Source organism: Cupressus sempervirens, chromosome 3, assembly GCF_028749045.1.
Source record: "Cupressus sempervirens isolate cs-2001-9-10 chromosome 3, ASM2874904v1, whole genome shotgun sequence".
NCBI classification, from domain to species: Eukaryota; Viridiplantae; Streptophyta; class Pinopsida; order Cupressales; family Cupressaceae; genus Cupressus; species Cupressus sempervirens.
Window position 1 is genome coordinate 213,004,755 of NC_143120.1, and position 19,964 is coordinate 213,024,718.

Sequence of the window (19,964 nt, forward strand, 5' to 3'; positions counted from 1 at the left end):
GTGAATACAACTATCGTCAGGAACAATAGTAGATGGAATATCAGTAGGAGGAGAAGAAATGGAAGGCTCAAGAACTTGATCATATGTGAGAACACCTAAGTTCAAGTAGCCAAAGTTCTCCTCAAAGTCTGAATCAACAGTAGAAGTGTGATCAAAATCTGCTGAGAAATCACTGTCATCATCATGAGCAAAATTTTAGAAGTAGTATAGCCTAGATGTTTGATCAACAACCCCTGTAGCAATGATTTGTCTAGTCGTTAAGTCTGATAAAAACTGAATCAAGTGTGAATTCCACGGTCCTTCCTCTATCTCCATGAGTGAGCTGATAGATGGAAAGAAGATTATGACTTAGGTGAGGTACACACAACACATCTTTGAAGTATCCCTCCCCCTTATCAATAGTTCCTTTCCCAATCACATTCATGTAAGTATGATTGCCCATCAAAATAGGTGGAGTATGACAAGGATCAAATGATAAAAACATAGACTCTAAAGATGCCATATGACGAGAGGCCCTTGAATCTAGAAGTCATCTCCTTGAGTCTTGACTTGAAGTAGCTACTATGGCTTGACCTTTGCCCATGTGATCCTTTCCTTTATCAAAATTTGAATGTGAAGAAGAGGGTGAAGTAGTCATTCTTGAAGGTAGACTAATTTGATTCTTCTTGAGAAGCTTCTTGAGTTCATCAATTTCCTTCTTGTAACAATGTTCTTCATGTCCATTCTTCTTGCAATATGCACAAGTAAGAAATTCCTTGGATGATTGTCCCTTATTGTTGGAGTTGTCTTGTGGTGAGGAGGTTGAGTGTTCTTTCTCTTGCTGTGAATCTTGTTGCCATAATTTCTGCTTTTTATTAGACCCTTTGATAGAGGGCCACTCTGATACCACTGACGAAGGGCCACACCACCCTTACCCACTCACAATCAAGAAAGCAACAATATGAAGACAATTTTATTATACTTGAAAATCTAATAGCAATTACAATAACATGTCTGCAAGATCTCTCAAGATCCAATCCAAACCTAAGCTAGTCCAGATCCACACTCTGGTAGAAACCTCCGGGATCTCAACTTGTGCTCGCAAGCCACCAAGCAACCTCCTTGTTTCTAAACCGCAGTCACTAGCTCTTCTCCAACTTTATCCAAGATCCAAGTGTAAACTGCCTCGCATTCGGCGCTCTGTCTACACACTCACAAGTCCATCATAATCCTGCTGTAGACTGCCTCACATTCGGCGCTCTGTCTACAGACTCAGGAAAACTCACTCTTCACTTCCTCCTCGTCTCTCACAACTTCCAAGCTTTCCAAGCTTCACCTTCCACAACTTTCACCTTTCCAAGCTACTCCTTGAGCTTCCACTTCTCAAGCTTCTCCTTGAGCTTTCACCTTCTTCTCGAGCTTCTACTCCTCAAGCTTCTCCTTGAGCTTCTCCAAGCTTCCACTACTCAAGTTTCTTCAAGCTTCCACAACCTTCTACATCTTCCACAACCTTCTACAACTTCCAAAACTTTCTACAATATTCACAACTTTTTAGAATTCTTCCCACACACCTCGATAAATGAAATGACAACTATTTATTTTTTTATTTTTTCCTATTATGCCACCTATGCACCTCGAAAATAGAAATCCTCTTTTTCTTTCTTTTCTCCTTTTTATTTTTTATTATTTCTCCTCTAATTTTCGTCACTTTCTCTCTCCAAAAAAAAAAAAAAAAAATTTTTTTTTTTTTTTTGTTTTTGTTTCTTTTTTTCAACTTTTTTTTTTTTCCCAATAATTTTTCCATGCAAGATGCTCCTGCATCACCCTTTTTCTTGATTCTCTTTACCAGCCCAATGCCTCGGACTTTGAAGACTTGAGAATCCCCATGCTCATCAAATTTGATTGTTCTACCATCAACATCTCTGTGAAGGAATCAAATGAAGGCATGGTGTAGGAAGAACCTAAGGTTAACTTATGAGTGTTGAAGCTCGAAACAAATGATGCATACTCTAGAGGAAGTTTTCTCATCAAATTATAGATCAATTTTTCATCCTTTATGGTAATTCCACAATCCTTAACCATTGACCTTAGCTCTTGTGCCTTGGTGATATAGTCTTGAATTGCGTCAAACTCCTTTGGATGTAATGACATGAGATTTTCATCAAGTTCAAAACCCCTAGCTTTGTCTACTTTTGCATACAAGCTAGCAAACTTATCCCATGCTTCCTTTACTGTTTTACAATTATCAATATGGAAGATAAGATCTTCATGTACATACTTCCTCACAGTACCAATAGCAACCTTATTGTTATGATTCCATTCATTTAGCTTATCGAGATTAGATGGTGCAACCATGGTTCCATCAACATAATCAATTAAACCTTTTTCCATCATTTTACTCCATGCTCCAATTTTCCATTTAGCATAATTATGTGAAGTTAAAAGTGGAAACCTAGGAGAACCCATGATGCAAAATAAAAGAACACAAGAGAAAGAGAAGTGCAAACACTCAAGACACCTCCCAAATCACTCAATCAAAGAACTCCCCAAAATGGATGATTTTGACACTTTATACTTAGTGCATGTACAATTTCCACTTGTCAAAATGAACCAAAGTAGACTTTTGATTTTGATGGTTACAACTTCAAATATGAAGCTATATCAGACTCAACAAGATAAGACACAAGACCTCTCAAGGATCTAATTAATTACAAGTGCCACTAAGCCAAAATGAGACCAAAATTTGAAAGTACTATCTGTACTCAAAATTACTCCAAATTGATACCAGATCTGGAAAGTAGACAAAAAATTTATGCACTTTCAAAAAAAATAGCACCTGAATATGTGTGTCCATATGAGCCGAAACGAAGCCTTTGAAGTTGTAAAAATTAGGATTTTCTATTTGCAGACAACTTCAGGAACGAAAATCACAAACAACTTGCACCAATGCATAGATCACGAAATTCTACCCCAAAACAAAAAAAAAATGCTCGAAAAAAGGAGCTCATATGAGGAGGATGTCATTGTTTGAAAATCACCTCTGTAATTATTTTTCTTGAATTGCCACCGTCCCACCTCCAAAAATCAAATGACTCTAGATTTCACCTTAGATGTCTGATTTTGATGAAACAAAAGTCGATTTAGGGGTTTTTTTAACCTTTTGAATGTGATGCCAACATTTGATTTGCACTAGCAAGCTCCAACCTTGACTTGCAAAAAAAAAATCTCTCCAATGGCTATGTAATGAATCTCCTATAGCTTTGATACCATGTAAGAATTTGCCTAAGGCAAGAATGAAATGCCAAGATCTAGAAGCTTAAGAGATAGCACAAGAGAGACAAGATATGATCAAAGGAGAATGGATTAATCAGATAATTGGAAAAATACATCATAGAAGTGCCTTGTATATAGAGACAATCAAGATGACTAGGAGTCATGCAAAGAGATAAACAACAACTAAGCACATGTCCACCAAGAGTGGATTATCCACCATTGTGCATGAATGCACGTGCAACAATGAGAGGATAAGAATGTAAAGGTGTATCTCATAAAGTGATGTAGTAGACAATATGTGCTCAATTTGAGTGCAGACTATTGTGTTGTGAACATGACAACTCATATGAATATGCAAACTTTTAGGTGTCTACATGACAACTAATATGAATATGCATTAACCTAAGTAAACTTAAGTAAAGTGTAAATAGTAAATACTTATTTACACCAATAGTTTTGACAACCTTCAAAAAGCCTCTTGTTTCAAATATTGTTTTGAATGTTAATTCTAAAAGAGCCCACTTACCTAGGGTTGAAGGCTCTTAGAGTTGAAGGGAAATTGGGGCATTTATAAGGGAAAGACAACTCAAAGGAATCATTTTAGAAGTAATTTTTTTTGAAATATTGCATAGGATTTTAGAGAGAGCATATTGTGAAACAAGAGGAATTGGTCACCCCATGGCTGAATTGTATATAAAAAGGCACTCAATGATAACAAGTTCACAGTTGGCACTCAAAAAGAGCATTTTTCAAACAAATTCAATGAAGAATTACATATTTTCCTATGGTTATGTTGCCCATTTTTTGCTACAAATCAAAGGACTCTTAGTTGAGGTAAAATCTAGTGAAGACGAAGTATACATATCTGGGATATGAACACTTTTCAGGTCTAACGAGAACAATGCTAGAAATAATAGATACTTGTCTAGGGCATGTCAATTTGAATGAGTTTTAGAAACTCGTAATTGGAGAAATAGGATTCCGATCACATAGATAATGGTTGTGAGTGGATTGTTGAAGGTGGTTGGTTTCCCTATAGTTGTCTTGGAATGTATCGATCACTATGATCCATAGAATAGGGAGATTAGAACTAATGACAACAATTTGCTCATACTCTTGCTAGTGCAACTATTGGTGGTTGTTTTTGTCTACTAGGAAAAGAAGTCTATGTAGACTGTGATGTTATATCATCTATCATCACACAATCATTTTCGTGAAAAGAAAGGATATTATAGGATATAATTGCTTGGGAATGACTTGTGGTCCCAAAGAAGGGAAAATCTTAGTTGCTCAAGAGACTATGTAGGTCGCACTTAATTGAAGAGATTATAGATATGGTGGTGTTACTACATGTGTTGAGGGGCAAAGTAACTTCCCATGTTTTAAAGGAATTGATGTTTTTCATCCATATCGTTATTTGTGGAGCAATATCGAGATTGGTCAATTCTTATTAGTGACTAAGTTACATAACATGATTTCCAACTTTCGTTTTCACAATTTTTTCTACAATGTCCTTTTATCTCTTCTATGCCCCTACCTTATACTAGGTAGTGGCCTGGACTTCACCTTGTGGAGGTATATGAGGATAATATTTAGATTTATGACTATTATGATTAGTTTCAGCTAGAGAAAAGTTATAAAAACTTTAGGAGAGTGAATGATGCATTCAACTTGAGGCTAGTTAGAGAGTTGCAAAGAGACCTGGACCAAAGATTCAACTAATTAATAAACATGGCAGCCATTTCATTCATTAACATAGATTCACTTATATCATGTTTGGTGACTTTGATGATTTTCCCTATAAGCTACCAAAATATGCAGAAGATAGACTTATTCTCATTGAAATTTGCAAGTAGGTGGCTATGTTAAATAAGAGGTGTGTGGAGAGGAAGAGACTGAGTATCCATTTGCCAATTGATATTGGATATTATTCATACAAATAATTTGAAAAGACTTGTGGGGATGGTCCAACCTATTAGAATATTATAATGTTTCTTTAATGGCCATCTTACTTATTCTTTAGTGTTATTTTTTTGAGGATCGTTGCAAATGTAATAGCACTGCCATAATGTTTGGTATGCATTTTCCAAATGACAGTGATCTCTTATTTATATTGAGAATAAGCCATGAAGAGACACAACCCTTCATGAGACATGTCTATTCATTAATTAGATAATTAATATAGTAACAAATTTAATCATAGTTATATATACATATATTATATTAGTTTCTTTCATATAATAATAGCCTTATATATAATGAACACAAACACACACATACTTGTATAAATTATATCTCATATAATTACATATAGGTTTATTCGACTAAAGCTACCTAACATCAGTACTCCCCTCTTAGCTAGGGAGGATAAACACAAGACAAATATTACACCATTGGTAATATTAGGAATGACAAATTTTAAGGATATCTTTGATCAGAAGATATCCACCATTTTGATATCACGAGTATTGGCCTCTAGAATATTAACATATAATGTTCACCAAATACTTTGAATAATGGCCTATGGAATATCAACACATGATATTGACCATTTTGATATCATGAATATTGGCCTCCAAAATATCAACATATGATATTCACCAAATACTTTGAATAACATTTTGATATCACATTTGATATCATGAGTATTGGCCTCTAGAATAACAATATATGATATTCACCAAATACTCTGAATAATGGCCTGCAAAATATCGACACATGATATTCACCATTTTGATATCACTAGTATTGGCCTCCAGAATATCAACGTATGATATTCACCAAATACTCAAAGTAATGGCCTGCAGAACATCAACATATGTTATTCACCAATTACTCAATAAGGTAATGGCCTCCTGCAGAATATCAACACATGATATTCACCAATACCTATTATATTATCTATACAAACAACTCATAGACCATCAACTGAATGACTTCTAAGACGTAGTTGTTGATTTACAAGATATAGTTCATCATGATCTATTTCAACATTTATAGAAAATGTATATCATGACTTAAGTTATTGTAAGATCGTCACCTTTCAATAACTTATATAAATACAAGTGACAATCATTTGGAAGTCGTCACTTTTTCATGATGTATACAAGGGTAGACCCATTGAATCATGCAATCACACGCATGATGCCAAAAGTTTACATGAAGTCAAAACTCACTTTGATTCTGATATGATCAAAGATCTTCAAAGATCAATTGAAACATATCCTCTATCCGCTTCTTCAGACGAATGTGTTAGATTCCCTCTGAACATCAATCTTTTGAACTTCTTTACCTTTGAAGAATTGTTAGACTCCCTTTGAATTTAATATCAACCTCCCTTTTCCTACAAGAACATTCTTAGAGGAAAAGATCAAGGCTCATATAGAATATATTGAAATGGAAAAATAAAATCAGAGAGACAAATATAATATTCAAGGATAGTGAATACTTATCTGCTCGGTACAAGTTTCTCCAATTAGAAAACATCTTCATATAAGTATTTGCTAAATAATGGGAATGATACTATGTGGCTGCAAGGATGTATTACTTGTAGAATAATGTTATTCTATATAGTAGTTAAGATTTTATGCATAGAGGAAAAGATCAAGGCTCATATAGAATATATTGAAATGGAAAAATAAAATCAGAGAGACAAATATAATATTCAAGGATAGTGAATACTTATATGCTCGGTACAAGTTTCTCCAATTAGAAAACATCTTCATATAAGTATTTGCTAAATAATGTGAATGATACTATGTGGCTGCAAGGATGTATTACTTGTAGAATAATGTTATTCTATATAGTAGTTAAGATTTTATGCATAGACTTTCTTGATTATGAATTTTGCAATTCATTTATCCAGTCGATACTATTTGTGACTCTCTTTTATATTGTTCTCAAATTGATAAAGCAATTTACTAGTTGTAGGCACTTCCTTATTTCTATACACAATATTGGGCTGATATATGTTGTGTTCATCCTCATATATGTTCCCTCCCTGATTCCATGTGGCAATCTCCTCAAGCTCACTTATTTGTTTATCAGACAACCAACCTTTTTCTTTATTTTGTAAGACTTCAGAAACTTGACAAACTTAACAACACCGTTTAACATACCGGATGTTTCGAGTTGGATTATGTCCTGCAACGCTCTAGAGATGTAATAGGTGATCCTCGAGTAGCATGATCATACTTTCTTGCGCCTATCACTCGTCCAGAGGCTAGCAAAAGTTGAATCAATTCCACCTCTTCTTTGCATGGTTAGACGATACACAATAATGACTTGATGTTCTTATTACTTTGCTGAGACAACAGGCTCTTTTATTGTTGCATAGGCATATTTGTTGACTCTAATATTTTTGTAGCGACTGAAATTGCACTTTTCCTTAAGCTTGTCGAGCTGCTTAATATGTTGATAATTGTCTACTCCCGCTTTCATATTTTCTTCACGATAAGCTGAAGTCAACTTCACACTCTCGATGGTACTTGGTTCCTATTTATTTCAAAGGTTACTCATTGCATAGACTTCATACTCCTGTGATATGTACATTTTTGAATCAAATACATATGCAACAGATATATATTGTGCCTCCCTCATTTCTGTAGGGTTGTTTTTGGTTTTGCATGACTCATGATTGACTGGTATAATTGCTTATTCTCTGTTTTTCTATGGTATCATTGCTCTTGTCTCATCTTCATGTTTTGAGCATTGGATATGGTTCTCTTGTTTTCTTCCTCCACGTTTCGATCGATCTTGGTCATGTATATTGTTGACTGTGTATGTGCGTTTCATCAAAGTACACAACCTCAAAGTATGGTGTAGAGCTAGCAAGCAACACCACCTTCTATTTGGATCATGATGATCGCTTTTATACTTTGCACAAAAATAACAGGCGCTTGAAATGCTTCATGTGGCTCAATATGTCGATATTGGAAGACACAAAGTATACTTCCACTGAAAAACTCATTATGGTGGTGGTCTAGAGCATAATTGGTATTTAAGAAAGTAAGAAAGATTTATGTTTGGATGTATTCTTCGAATGGTAACACATGTTGATAACATCTCGTTCCATTCTTTCCACATCCTCCTCAATCTATACAAACGTCTTCTTGGGAGAAACCTTGCTATGATATTCAACACAATTTCTTTGGATAGACTTTTCGAAACTCCATTTTCCATCCTTAGTTATGCAATGTGAATTGCTAGTTTGACAATTAGGCAAGTCCCTAAAAAATAACCGTTTGGAGTTCTGTATCATTGGTCAAAACTCTGCTTGAATAATCATTTCACTGTAAAAGTCTACGTGGAATATAGACTAGGGTTCTCTTGTTGACATCGATCTTTCTTGGCTATATGGACCTGATGTTTCTCAGTATTAACAGGCCTTGAGAGTCACCTACTCTGATACCATGTTTTTATGAGGATCACTGCAAATGTAAAAACACTGCCATAATGTTTGGTATCTGTTTTCCACATGACAAGGATCTCTTATTTATATTGAGAATAAGCCATGAAGAGACATGTCCCTTAATGGGACATGTTTGTTCATTAATTAAATAATTTATAGTAACAAATTTAATTATAATAATTTATAGTAGGGTTATTTTTGGTTTTGCATGACTCATCGTTGACTGGTATAATTGCTTATTCTCTATTATTCTGTGGTACCACTGCTCTTGTCTCATCTTCATGTTTTGAGTGTTGTATATGGTTCTCTTGTTTTCTTCCTCCATATTTCGATCAATCTTGGTCATGTATATTGCTGATTGTGTATATGCATTTCATCAAAGTACACAACCTCAAAGTATGGTGTAGAGCTAGCAAGCAACACTACCTTCTATTTGGATCATGACGATCGCTTCTATACTTTGCACAAAAAAAATAGGTGCTTGAAATGCTTCACGTGGCTCAATATGTTGATAATGGAAGACACAAAGAAAAATATAAAACACACTATACTTCCACCGAAAAACTCATTATGGTAATGGGCCAGAGCATAATTGGTATTTAAGAAAGTAAGAAAGATTTATGTTTGGATGTATTCTTCGCATGGTAATACGCGTTGATAACGTCTCATTCCATTCTTTCCACATCCTCCTCAATCTATACAAACGTCTTCTTGGGAGAAACCTTGCTATGATATTCAACACAATCTCTTCGGGTAGACTTTGCGAAACTCCATTTTCCATTCTTAGTTATGCAATGTGAATTGCTAGTTCGACAATTAGGCAAGTCTCTAAAAATTAACGGTTTCGAGTTCTGTATCACTGGTACTCTGCTTGAATAATCATTTCACTGTAAAAGTCTACATGGAATATAGACTAGGGTTCGTCTGTTGACTTCGATCTTTCTTAGCTATATGGACTTGATGTTTCTCAGTATTAATAGGCCTTGAGAGTCGCCTACTCTGATACCATGTTGCTTTTCTGAGCATCACTACAAATGTAAAAACACTGCCATAATGTTTGGTATCTGTTTTCCACATGACATTGATCTCTTATTTATATTGAGAATAAGCCGTGAAGAGACATGTCCCTTAATGGGACATGTTTGTTCATTAATTAAATAATTTATAGTGACAAATTTAATCATATATATATATATATATATATATAGATTTATTCGATTGAAACTACCAAACATCAACATTTAGTTTATTCAGTAGTTTCTATTTTTGTCTTTAGTTCACGATTGTTTCTTTTAAAAACATCGTCTTTGTAAATCTATGCAAGGAGCTTTCATCTCCTTTGTTTAATACCACTACAACATCAATCTACCATTTTATGACATCAAAGTAGGTCAATGGGATTTCATAAAATTTGGCAAGTTTTTAAAGAAAATTCGAGCCACTTCATAATTGGAAATTTTTCCAGAACTTTGTTTTTCAATTTTTTGAAATGAAAATTATAGGAGGCATTTTATGAAATTTTTGTAGTTTGTCTTCAAATATTTTTGCTCAAAATTTCAAGCTTGGTTGATGGTTTTGATTGTGCAATTTCTTGGTTTGGGCAAAAGTCTCCGATTTTCAAAGGTTGAACATGTCCTTGCATGTGCATTTATTACTTGCATGAGCTATTTTACCATGCGAAGTCTTGTATTTTGCCACATGAAGGTTTCTTTAATGAGTTTTCATAATTTTTTCCCTTGAAAATTTTCTAATAGCTTTTCATTATTTTTTCCTTTCAAAAATTTCTAATGAGTTTTTTGTTAGGAATAAGGTGTCTCAACCTTGGATAATTCCTATTCTTTTTTTTTTTTTTGTGAATGTATTTTTTTGCAAATAATGTAATTAAGTGCGAGTGTACATGTCTAGTTGGCATGCTGATGTGTCACTCCACTTGCATGTGTCGGCATCTTGAATAGTGTGTAAGGAGATCATGATTGAAATGGTTATGATGGATTCCTATGACACGTAAAAGCTATCTTTGGAAGATGATGGGTGAACACGTGGCAATTGATCATTGAGTTTTGTACACTCGAGTCTCCATCTAGCGCACAAATTTTTTTTGGGTTCCTACTTTTTCGGAGAATGGTAAAACCCTAATATGGTTCTTCTTTGGAAGTTGCCCTAAAATGGAAAGCGTATGATATAAGCGACTTTAGGGTTGCAGATAAGTGAGAGTGAAAGTGTATTGTTGGTAGTGTTTTGTTGCGACTGGATTTGTCTTCCGTGTCCTGAAAGAACTTGCATTGCAAGTGTGTTGTAACCTTTGTGTTGAAGATAATACATTGTGCAGGTTTTAGAGGGGTGGGGTTGTTTTACGGAAAGGTTTTTCCCCACCGGCATATCTTTGTGTTTGTGTTTTCTTTCTCTATCTTTTTTCTGTATTCATGGTTGACTGCAATATTGATGTTTACATAATATCAAATTTGAAATTGTAAGGATTTAAATAGAATTTGCACAATACTTTCCTTAAGGGATTAGTGTAGGAAGTTGTTTTCGCACCTGAGTTTCCTTACATTTGTATAATTTTTAACCTTTAAAAAATTCTGATGGTTTTTTTTCATAATTTTAATTTTTTTCCTAAAAATATATATGGTGGGTTTATAATTTTTTTCGTCAAAAATTATCTAGTGGGTTTATAGTATGTTCCTCAAAAATTATTTGGTGGGTTTATAGTATGTTTCTCAAAAATTATCTATTGGGATTCACTATTTTTCCTAAAAAATGAAGCTTTGTATTCTTTGATATGTGTCTCGGATTCTGCTGTTTGGTTTTAATTGATTTTTCACCTCAAAAATTGTGTCTAGTTTTTTCAATTTAGCTCCCGTAAAATCTTGACTTTTTGCAGCTTGTTTTGGGGCATCATGCTTTGGAGGGTTTGCCGATTTTTACAAAAAATTGTGCTAGCTGTTCTCAGTATTTGTCTCTATCTCCGAGGAAGAGCAGCTCCATTATAGTAGGTTTGTAATGATTTCTGGTCAGATGTTTTGCTGATTCTAGGAGGGTTAGTGGAAGACTCATCTTAGTGGTAGGCACTTGTCTCTTTTTGCAAAACTTTCTAAAGAAGGGGGCCCCTTCTCTATTCCTTTCTGGATGGATTTGGGTTCTCGGTCATTAATATTTTGCAAATCCAGGGAGGATCCTAGCGGCAGCAAAATGTTTTGAAAAATTTGTGACCAAAAGACAACAATTAGATAATGACCATTAAGGGAGGCTATAGGAATATTATAATGTTTCTTTAATGATCATCTTAGTCTTCAGTTTATTAATTAGTTTCTATTTTTGTCTTTAGTTCACAACTTTTTCTTTCATCTCTGTAAATCTATATAAGGAACTTTCATCTCCTTTGTTTAATACAACTACAACAACATTGATTTACCATAACACAGCCAACCAAAAAAAATAGAAAAGGAGAAGGTGAAAGAAAGGGAGAAGGGACTTGAAATTGAGGAAGAGGATATAGCTTTTGATTCATCGAGGGCTCAGCCTGACTCTTACCTATCCGCTCAAAATGTAACAGATGGCTTTTCTAAAGAACAAACCTTTTTCACCCTTTCCTTTTGATGTGCAAAATGTCACGAGGACTCCTCCATTGAGAAGAACCTTGTATTTCTCCTCCCCAGATTTGGGATTTGTGTACTTCGTCACCTTCATGGTTGGAGAGCACCCTTTCTAAAAGGAGAAAAATAGTCTCAGTAAACTTAACCAATGTAGGTATTGTTGGGAAGTTATTATAGGCATTTTTTAAACAAGTCTCACGATACGCCATATTTATCCATGTGGTTCAAATTTCAGTGAAGTTTTACTCTTTTTGAACTTCATCTGAATTTTATGTTTTTTAATATTTAATATAACATTGTTATTTATAATAACATTATTTAAATTTACAATAATATTGAGATATTCAGTTTAATTATTTAGCAATGTCAAACTATGTTGACAATTTTGTGGATATGTTACTTATATTTAAAAATAAATAAATTTATAACAGTTCAGTTTAGTTGAATTTTTTTCCGATCTTTTACCCTTGCCGAATTTCATTCAAATTTTATGATCAACAAACTTGAATTTGAATTCGAACCTCGTGACTTAGCGGGCTAAACCAAGAAACTAGAAACTCAATCCAGACTGATGGAGAATAGGAGTATTGAGAATTTATAATTCTCTTGGTAGAAATAGGCACATCCTTGAGCTCAGGAGTAATTTCCGGGTCACAACCTCCAAACTAGTTGAGATAACAAAGAAAGATAAGGATGATTTGAAGAAGGCTGTTCAACTCTTAATAGATTGTTTAAAATTTCTTGTTGACCCCACTCAGCCAACATGTCACTTCAGCACATCCTTCAGTCCAAGCTTAGCAAGAGGCAAAGAGATGGTAAGAAAACTACAAATTGATAGTTTCTATGGAAAGGTCACTCAGAATTGGGTGAAAGACTTAGCTAAAGGGTCTATATTCATTGAACAGATCAGGAAAATATACGATGATTTGATTTTGTTGAGAAATACTATAAACACGTAGATAACAAACACCAACTGCGAGAAATCCCCTTGGTTACAAATTGATAAAGAATTCAAGTAGATTCTAGCTATGGGCCTAGATGTAGTAGCTAGAGAACATATCATTCCAACTGCTGATGAGCCCCATTGCAAATTAAAAGAGCAAAGTAAATTGTCAAAATAATGCAATCACATCAATGCTGAAATTCATAGAGAAGTGGCAGTTGAAGAAAAAAGATAATGCTGATGATGCAGTGTTGGAAGTTTGAAAGAGGAATTTGAGAAAAAACATTGTCTAATGCATAGGCTGATTGCAATGAGGATTTGAAAAAATATGGCAAAGATTGATGCAGCTCTATTTTTTCATGTGAGAACCTCCAACAAATTTCACTGCCAAGATAACATAGGTAACAATTTTAATTCTGGGGAAGCTGAAGACCAAAAATGTAACAATCCCTCGGCACACAGGATACCCATTTTAAGTCAAGCACTCAGTCTACAAAGTGAAAGCTGTGGCAGCCCAACAAGCACTGGTAGATGGAGTCAACATAGGCGCTCAGTGTGCATCACCGAAGCCTTAGTCTGTATGTTCTTATGAATATTAATCTTTTTCTGAAGTTTCATTATATTAAAATGTTTAATTGTACTTTTTATAGAAGTAGTTTTAAGACATTTAGACGGTTACACTTGAGAAACTTTAAATATGTAACTGAAGATGTATGAAAGGGTCTTCAATGTTTTCTTTTTGTAAACTTTAGAAGTTCATTTTTTCTTTTGCAAGTGGAAACTTTAAATATGTAACTGAAGACATTTGAAAGGGTCTTCAATGTTTTCTTTTGGTAAATTTTATGAGTTCATTTTTTCTATTGCAAGTGATACAAATCTTTTGGCTAATTAAGTAGGAACCTGTGGGGTTTTGTGCTAGTAAAATCTGAGTGTTTAGGTTTTGAAATTGATTGCAAGTTAATGTACTTATTTGATTTCTATTTTCTAACTAGCATCCTTCAGTGCAAGTGCAGCGATTGTTTACTAAAACTTTCTGTTTCCTTCTCATCTTTTATCTTAGTTCATATCTTTAAACTCAATCATATGCAACTAGAATCTGTGTAAATAGGTCAAGATATTTAACATGTACAGGCAAGCAAAAACAATCAAACTATAAGACAACGAAAAACAAGAAATGTATCTGACTGTTAGATTGTTGCTTCTTGTACAAGTAGCTGATGAACTAGAGCGACATTGAGGTACTTGACTGATGTGTGTCCTTAGAAAGTAATCTGTGCAAGGCTAATGCCACATAATCTGCTGCTTTGAGACAACTTGGAAGAGTGATGTTAGTAGCTTGTCTGCAAAAATGGCAGTGACTGGTGAATAGAAGAGTAGTTGCCAGTAAAGTTTCAACTAAAAGCAATTGTTGGATCCCTAAAAGAGCTCTAATAGTTGCAAATGATTAGATTCTATAGGAAGACACAACCAGCTTTAGCATTCATGATCTTTTACTTCCATTCCATTTGGAACCTTTAGTTTGTGGTATGATACTGCAGATAGTTAAAAAAACTTGTCAAGTACTCGCCTAACTCGCAAGTGCTTGTTTAGAAATACTGCAATTGAGTGATCACCGCCCAAACTTAGTTTCTGAAAAAAATTGAAATGATTATTGGCGGAAAAATTGCTAAAACTTGCCCTAAGTCACCAAAAATCATGCCTAACTTGTCTAGTACCACTTTGAGAAAGACCCAATTGTTTTATATCTATTTTTTAGGGTGCCAATGATGCACACCATGTTTGTTTGGAGCTTTCCAGCCCTGGAATCAATATTGGTCTAAGAAACTTGTCCTTGGGAGCAGTGGGACAAAGAAGACTTACATGCAGTCTATAGATACCATCCATGGTTTTTTTTCAGTCATGTACCCACAGACTGGTTGATAATTGCTTGTATGGTGGGGAATGGGAAGAATAGAGAGCTGGCATTTAGATAGCAGTGCAAAGTGTGGTGGCACAGGCAAATAAGAGGGATGGAAGAAAGGAGTATTGTTAGATTATAAAATGTATGCCAAATCTGTATTAAACATTAAAATATATAATTATATTTCATAGTTTTTAATTTTTAAAAAATATTTATAGAAAGATGTTTTAAATATAAATATTCTTTAAATTTCTACAATTAGTTGTGTTTAAATTCTTTAATTTTTTTTTTTAAATATAAAAGTATTGCAAACATTTTTAGAGTAATATTTACTTTATAGACATTCCAATTTGAATTTGGAAACCTCTTAAGACATAATGTTTCTGGTCATCTTGTTGCAACCATTGCAACTGTTTCTTGTTTCTGGTAGCATAAACTTGGATGACTGAAGGAGAACTTTTATTGAAACTTTGAACTCATTTTTGTCTATGGATTTATTAAGTGCTTTGAATTCTAATTTTGATTGATATATGAATTAAAGCAGTAATATGGTCTCTAAACTCAGTAATCTGCATGTCTTGGAGCATATTTTAATAAATTTCATAGCTTTTAGTATCTGAAACAGTTTGATGAATTTGCTGAGTTCTTCCAGAAGTTTTCACTGAACCCTGAGTTTTTCGTGTTTTTGGGTCTGCCGAGGAATTGCTGTCTGACTTTAACTACCATATTGTTGTTTTCAGTCAAAACTGCCAGTGGTGGTGTTGCCTTTATTATTTGAAAATGAATCGAAGTCAAAGGATAAATTTGATCCTGGGGAACTGTAAGGCTAATTAAATGAATTAAAAATTAAGAGGCTAGACAATACATGAAAAGTCAAGCCAGGACGAAAGGCTGAAAATGAGGATCATTAGTGACTGATGTGGTTTTAATGATAAAGAGGTTCAAAATCATCAGTGGACACTAATGCTGCATTATGAAGTGTAATTGTGGAACTGTAAGGCTAATTAAATGAATTAAAAATTAAGAGGCTAGACAATACATGAAAAGTCAAGCCAGGACGAAAGGCTGAAAATGAGGATCATTAGTGACTGATGTGGTTTTAATGATAAAGAGGTTCAAAATCATCAGTGGACACTAATGCTGCATTGTGAAGTGTAATTGTGTGTTTGTACAGCTAACTATACAGAGACATCAATTAAAACCACCTGGCATTCAAAGATATCGACATATGTTGCAAAGACAAAGAATAGCTATTGGGTGATCTGTAAGGGCTTCTGGGTTACCATGCTATTTTCTTTTTTATGGTTGATCAGGATGTCACAGTCAAATTGTGTATATAGCTTTGCCATTACTTTGTTTTGGGATGTTAATTTTGATTTTGTAATTTGCATGGCTTTTGAAGCTGATAGGTCTAACAAGTCAAAGTGGCATTTCAATCTTTTCCTTGGCCTGTTTGTTTCATACAACCCTTCATTTTCCTGGATGTAGTCCAATGTATGACTCACTGTATACTTATATGGAGGCTAATGGCTATTTGAAAGGATTAGAGATCTATTTAGAAATAACAAGGTTGCCTGGATTTCAGAACTACTAAACTCCATGATCTGAAAATACTTAATAAATTTGCAGGAGTTTTCTACAAGGCCATGTCAGGCTGGCACTTAATCTGAATGTGTTCACATTTGCTATGTTCATATTTATTATTATAAAATTTAAAAGGCGTGAAATAAAAAGTAATAAAAAAGTTTAAAGTCATTCAATTTGTGCACGTTAAATTAGAGTTGAAAAGAGTAACCAAGTTTTAGAAAATGAGAAGTGTATCTGAATTATTGTATTCCAAAGTTTAGTTCAATTCAGTGACAACGATAGTGATTTTTACAGTAGTCAAGTTGCGTGCTTGTTATGATATTTCTTTCTGCCAGTAAACCAGCTAATTTGTTCACGGCCTTGAAGAACGTTGTACATTTCCGAAGATCCTGCTCTTTTTCTTCAGAGTTACAGTTAACTTTATCTACATTAGATGTTATGTTTTATTGCTAGGCTTTTCATTTCCTACATACAATTGGTGAAAGTTCAAAGTAATATATACGAGGGGAAGAAATTGTGTTTTACACTTACAGATATGTTCTGGTAAAATACCTCATGTTTATATTGTGGAATCATACCCTGAATTTATTAAAATCTTATCAGTCCTTTTACATCAGAAATCCCTGATTTTGGCATTTTGCGGGCTAGATGAATAAAAAGATGCTCGGATTTGAGACGAGATAATTAGAAGTATAACATTTATAAACTTCATGTTTTAGCAAATATACTTAAGTAATCTGTTTTTCAGCTCAAATTTATTTCAAGTTTCTGCCCATACTTTTTAAATTATCGTGCCCACCATGATTGTAACTATTTTTATATTGTAATTTGTCTCTTTATATATATATATATATATATATATATATATATTATGTTGTATGCAGAGATGATTGATCATGGGAGTTAGTGGACAATTGATGTTTTTTGGTCACCTGTATTTTGTAGATGACATATAGATGCATGGTTCAGATAAGTTGAATGAAACAATATATACTTACACCAAGGCTTAATTTTTTGTGCAAAGTTTCTAGTCCCTATGAAGTAGAAATTTAGTGTTCCAAAAGTTGTTGTTTCTGCTTTGGAGCTGAAGTAACAATGCTGATAAACTTGTGCAATCATTTCACTGTCAGAAGCTTCACAAGGGGAAGACTTGTCCTGTGAGGTTTAAACCAGTGAATATATTGATGGCTTTATGCCTCTGCATTTTTCATGATGCTAGGCTGTTGACATTTTTTGTTGAAAATGGCAATCGGAGCATAAGATGCAGATATTTTTTTTGTCTTCTACATAAGTGGTTGTATTCTTAACCTAGTTTTATGCCACTTTATATTAATCTGTGCAGAATACATGCAACTTTTATGGCATGTGCCTCCTTGATAATTTTTGAAGCTTTTGGTAAAGGTTTTCATCCTCTGTTTACAGATAGAAATGAATGTTTTCACGTTACCAATCAAAGTGGTCAGTTTTGATTGTTTGGTTTAACAGTTGATTTATGGAATGTTATTGCTTCTCAATTTTTCACTATTCCACATTGTCAACAACTCATACAACTATCACAGTACTCATTTCATGGTATAATTAGTTACATGGTTGTTTAAGCTCATTTGTGTGTGCAACCATAGATGTCCATTGGGACTAATATTTTTCTGCATTTATCTACCAGGTAATCAGGGTTGGTGGAACATGAATTCCCAAGGAGTGAAAATAAAAAAGTGGAAGAATGTGTTCTCAAGTGATAAACAAAGAAATGGCTTTGTTAATGAGGGGGCAGCTGGTTGGTTTGGAAGGTACAACAGTAATCTACTCCACAAATGATCTTGCTGGGATGAGAAGTATATCTCCAATGCAAATGTTGTGTTGTTGTTCACATGCAGCTAGTGGAGGATTAAATCTGGTAGGAGGATGTCATCACTTTGATCGAGCTATTAACAAGATTGAGCAAAGGGGAACCTGCATTGTTAGACAGAACCAAAGTGAGGCTGATCATAAATTTTATACAAAATGAGTCTACAAAGAGAACTTGATTGGTGCAAGGAACACATGAAAACAATGAAAACCATCCTCAATCAGAAGGATGAGAGAATTGACAAATGAACCCAAGACTTGGAAGAAATACAACACACGGTATTGTCATTAAGAATATAAAAGATGGAAGTGGAAAACAAATATGTAACCTTCGATTGTGTTGAACTGTGATCAAACTCTAAGGGACTTCGTGTGAGATACTAAAGCTCTAAATGAGATGGATGCTGAAAATTCAAAATCTCAATGTGAGAGTTTGAGAGGGCAGAACGGGGTATCGGGCTATATAGACTAGTTATTTATGTAGCCCTTTTGCAGCATTTATTTGGCAATATAATATTTATTAAATAGTTCTTCCATCAATGTATGTTTACTACTAATGTTACTGAGTTCTAAAACACGCTTGCTGCACTAATTTTTTCTCATAATGTTACAAAATGTTAACAGACATGCTTGATGCTTGTTTGTTTTCTAGAAGTCACCAACAGAAAAAAACCAACACAACTAGTGTGTGTGTGTGTGTAGTCCTGTATTGCAAGTAAACCACCCAAGTATCTACAACACATAGGATACCCTAGGTTCTACCTAAAAAGTCATAGGTCTTGGATAGCCTTATGGACTCCTACACTTTCCAAAGCTAAATCAATGTAAATCCCACCTAAGAAAGCCCATACTCTTTTATACTAGAGATACATAGTTCAATCCAAACATCCCATCCATACCCCATTCACCCCTTGGCCAATCTATCTACAACCCCATTCCCTTCTTTGTATATATGATAGATTGTGTATTGTTCAAAGAATCTTAAGATTTCCACCACTCTCTAAACCATGCATTTGAGTTGCCAATTTGGAGTCGAGCCAAATCTAACTGCATTAATTACTATGGTTAAATCCCCTTCAAATTCCAAATTCTTTATATGTAGTTTTTTACATAATAACAATCCTTCCACTAGGGTTGTGACTTCAAGTTATTTATTTCTATTCTATTGGACCCAACTAGGCTAGTCATAATTTTACATTCCCTATCATGAATGCATAACCAATTCCAACTACCCCTAGATTACTCCTCAAAGCTTTGTTGAAATTAAGTTTGAACCAATCCACTTGGGACATCTCCCATATACACTGTTTCCTTTTTGATCTACCTTTCGGTATTATCCCCAATAAAGGGTTGTTGAAATTAAGTTTGAACCAATCCACTTGGGACATCTCCCATTTACACTATTTCCTTTTTGATCTACCTTTCAATATT

The 19,964-nt window shown here is 34.2% G+C and overlaps 1 long non-coding RNA gene across 3 annotated transcripts in view; it reads left to right on the forward strand.

Annotated features, from left to right (window-relative positions):
* Window positions 1–19,073, forward strand: part of LOC149565574 (uncharacterized) — a 41,301-nt gene extending 22,228 nt beyond the window's left edge. For all 3 annotated transcript variants that reach the window (XR_016362055.1, XR_016362054.1, XR_016362053.1), the window contains one exon: window positions 18,352–19,073. This is a non-coding gene — a long non-coding RNA (uncharacterized LOC149565574). The remainder of the gene's footprint in view (window positions 1–18,351) is intronic.
* Window positions 19,074–19,964: the final 891 nt, after the last annotated feature.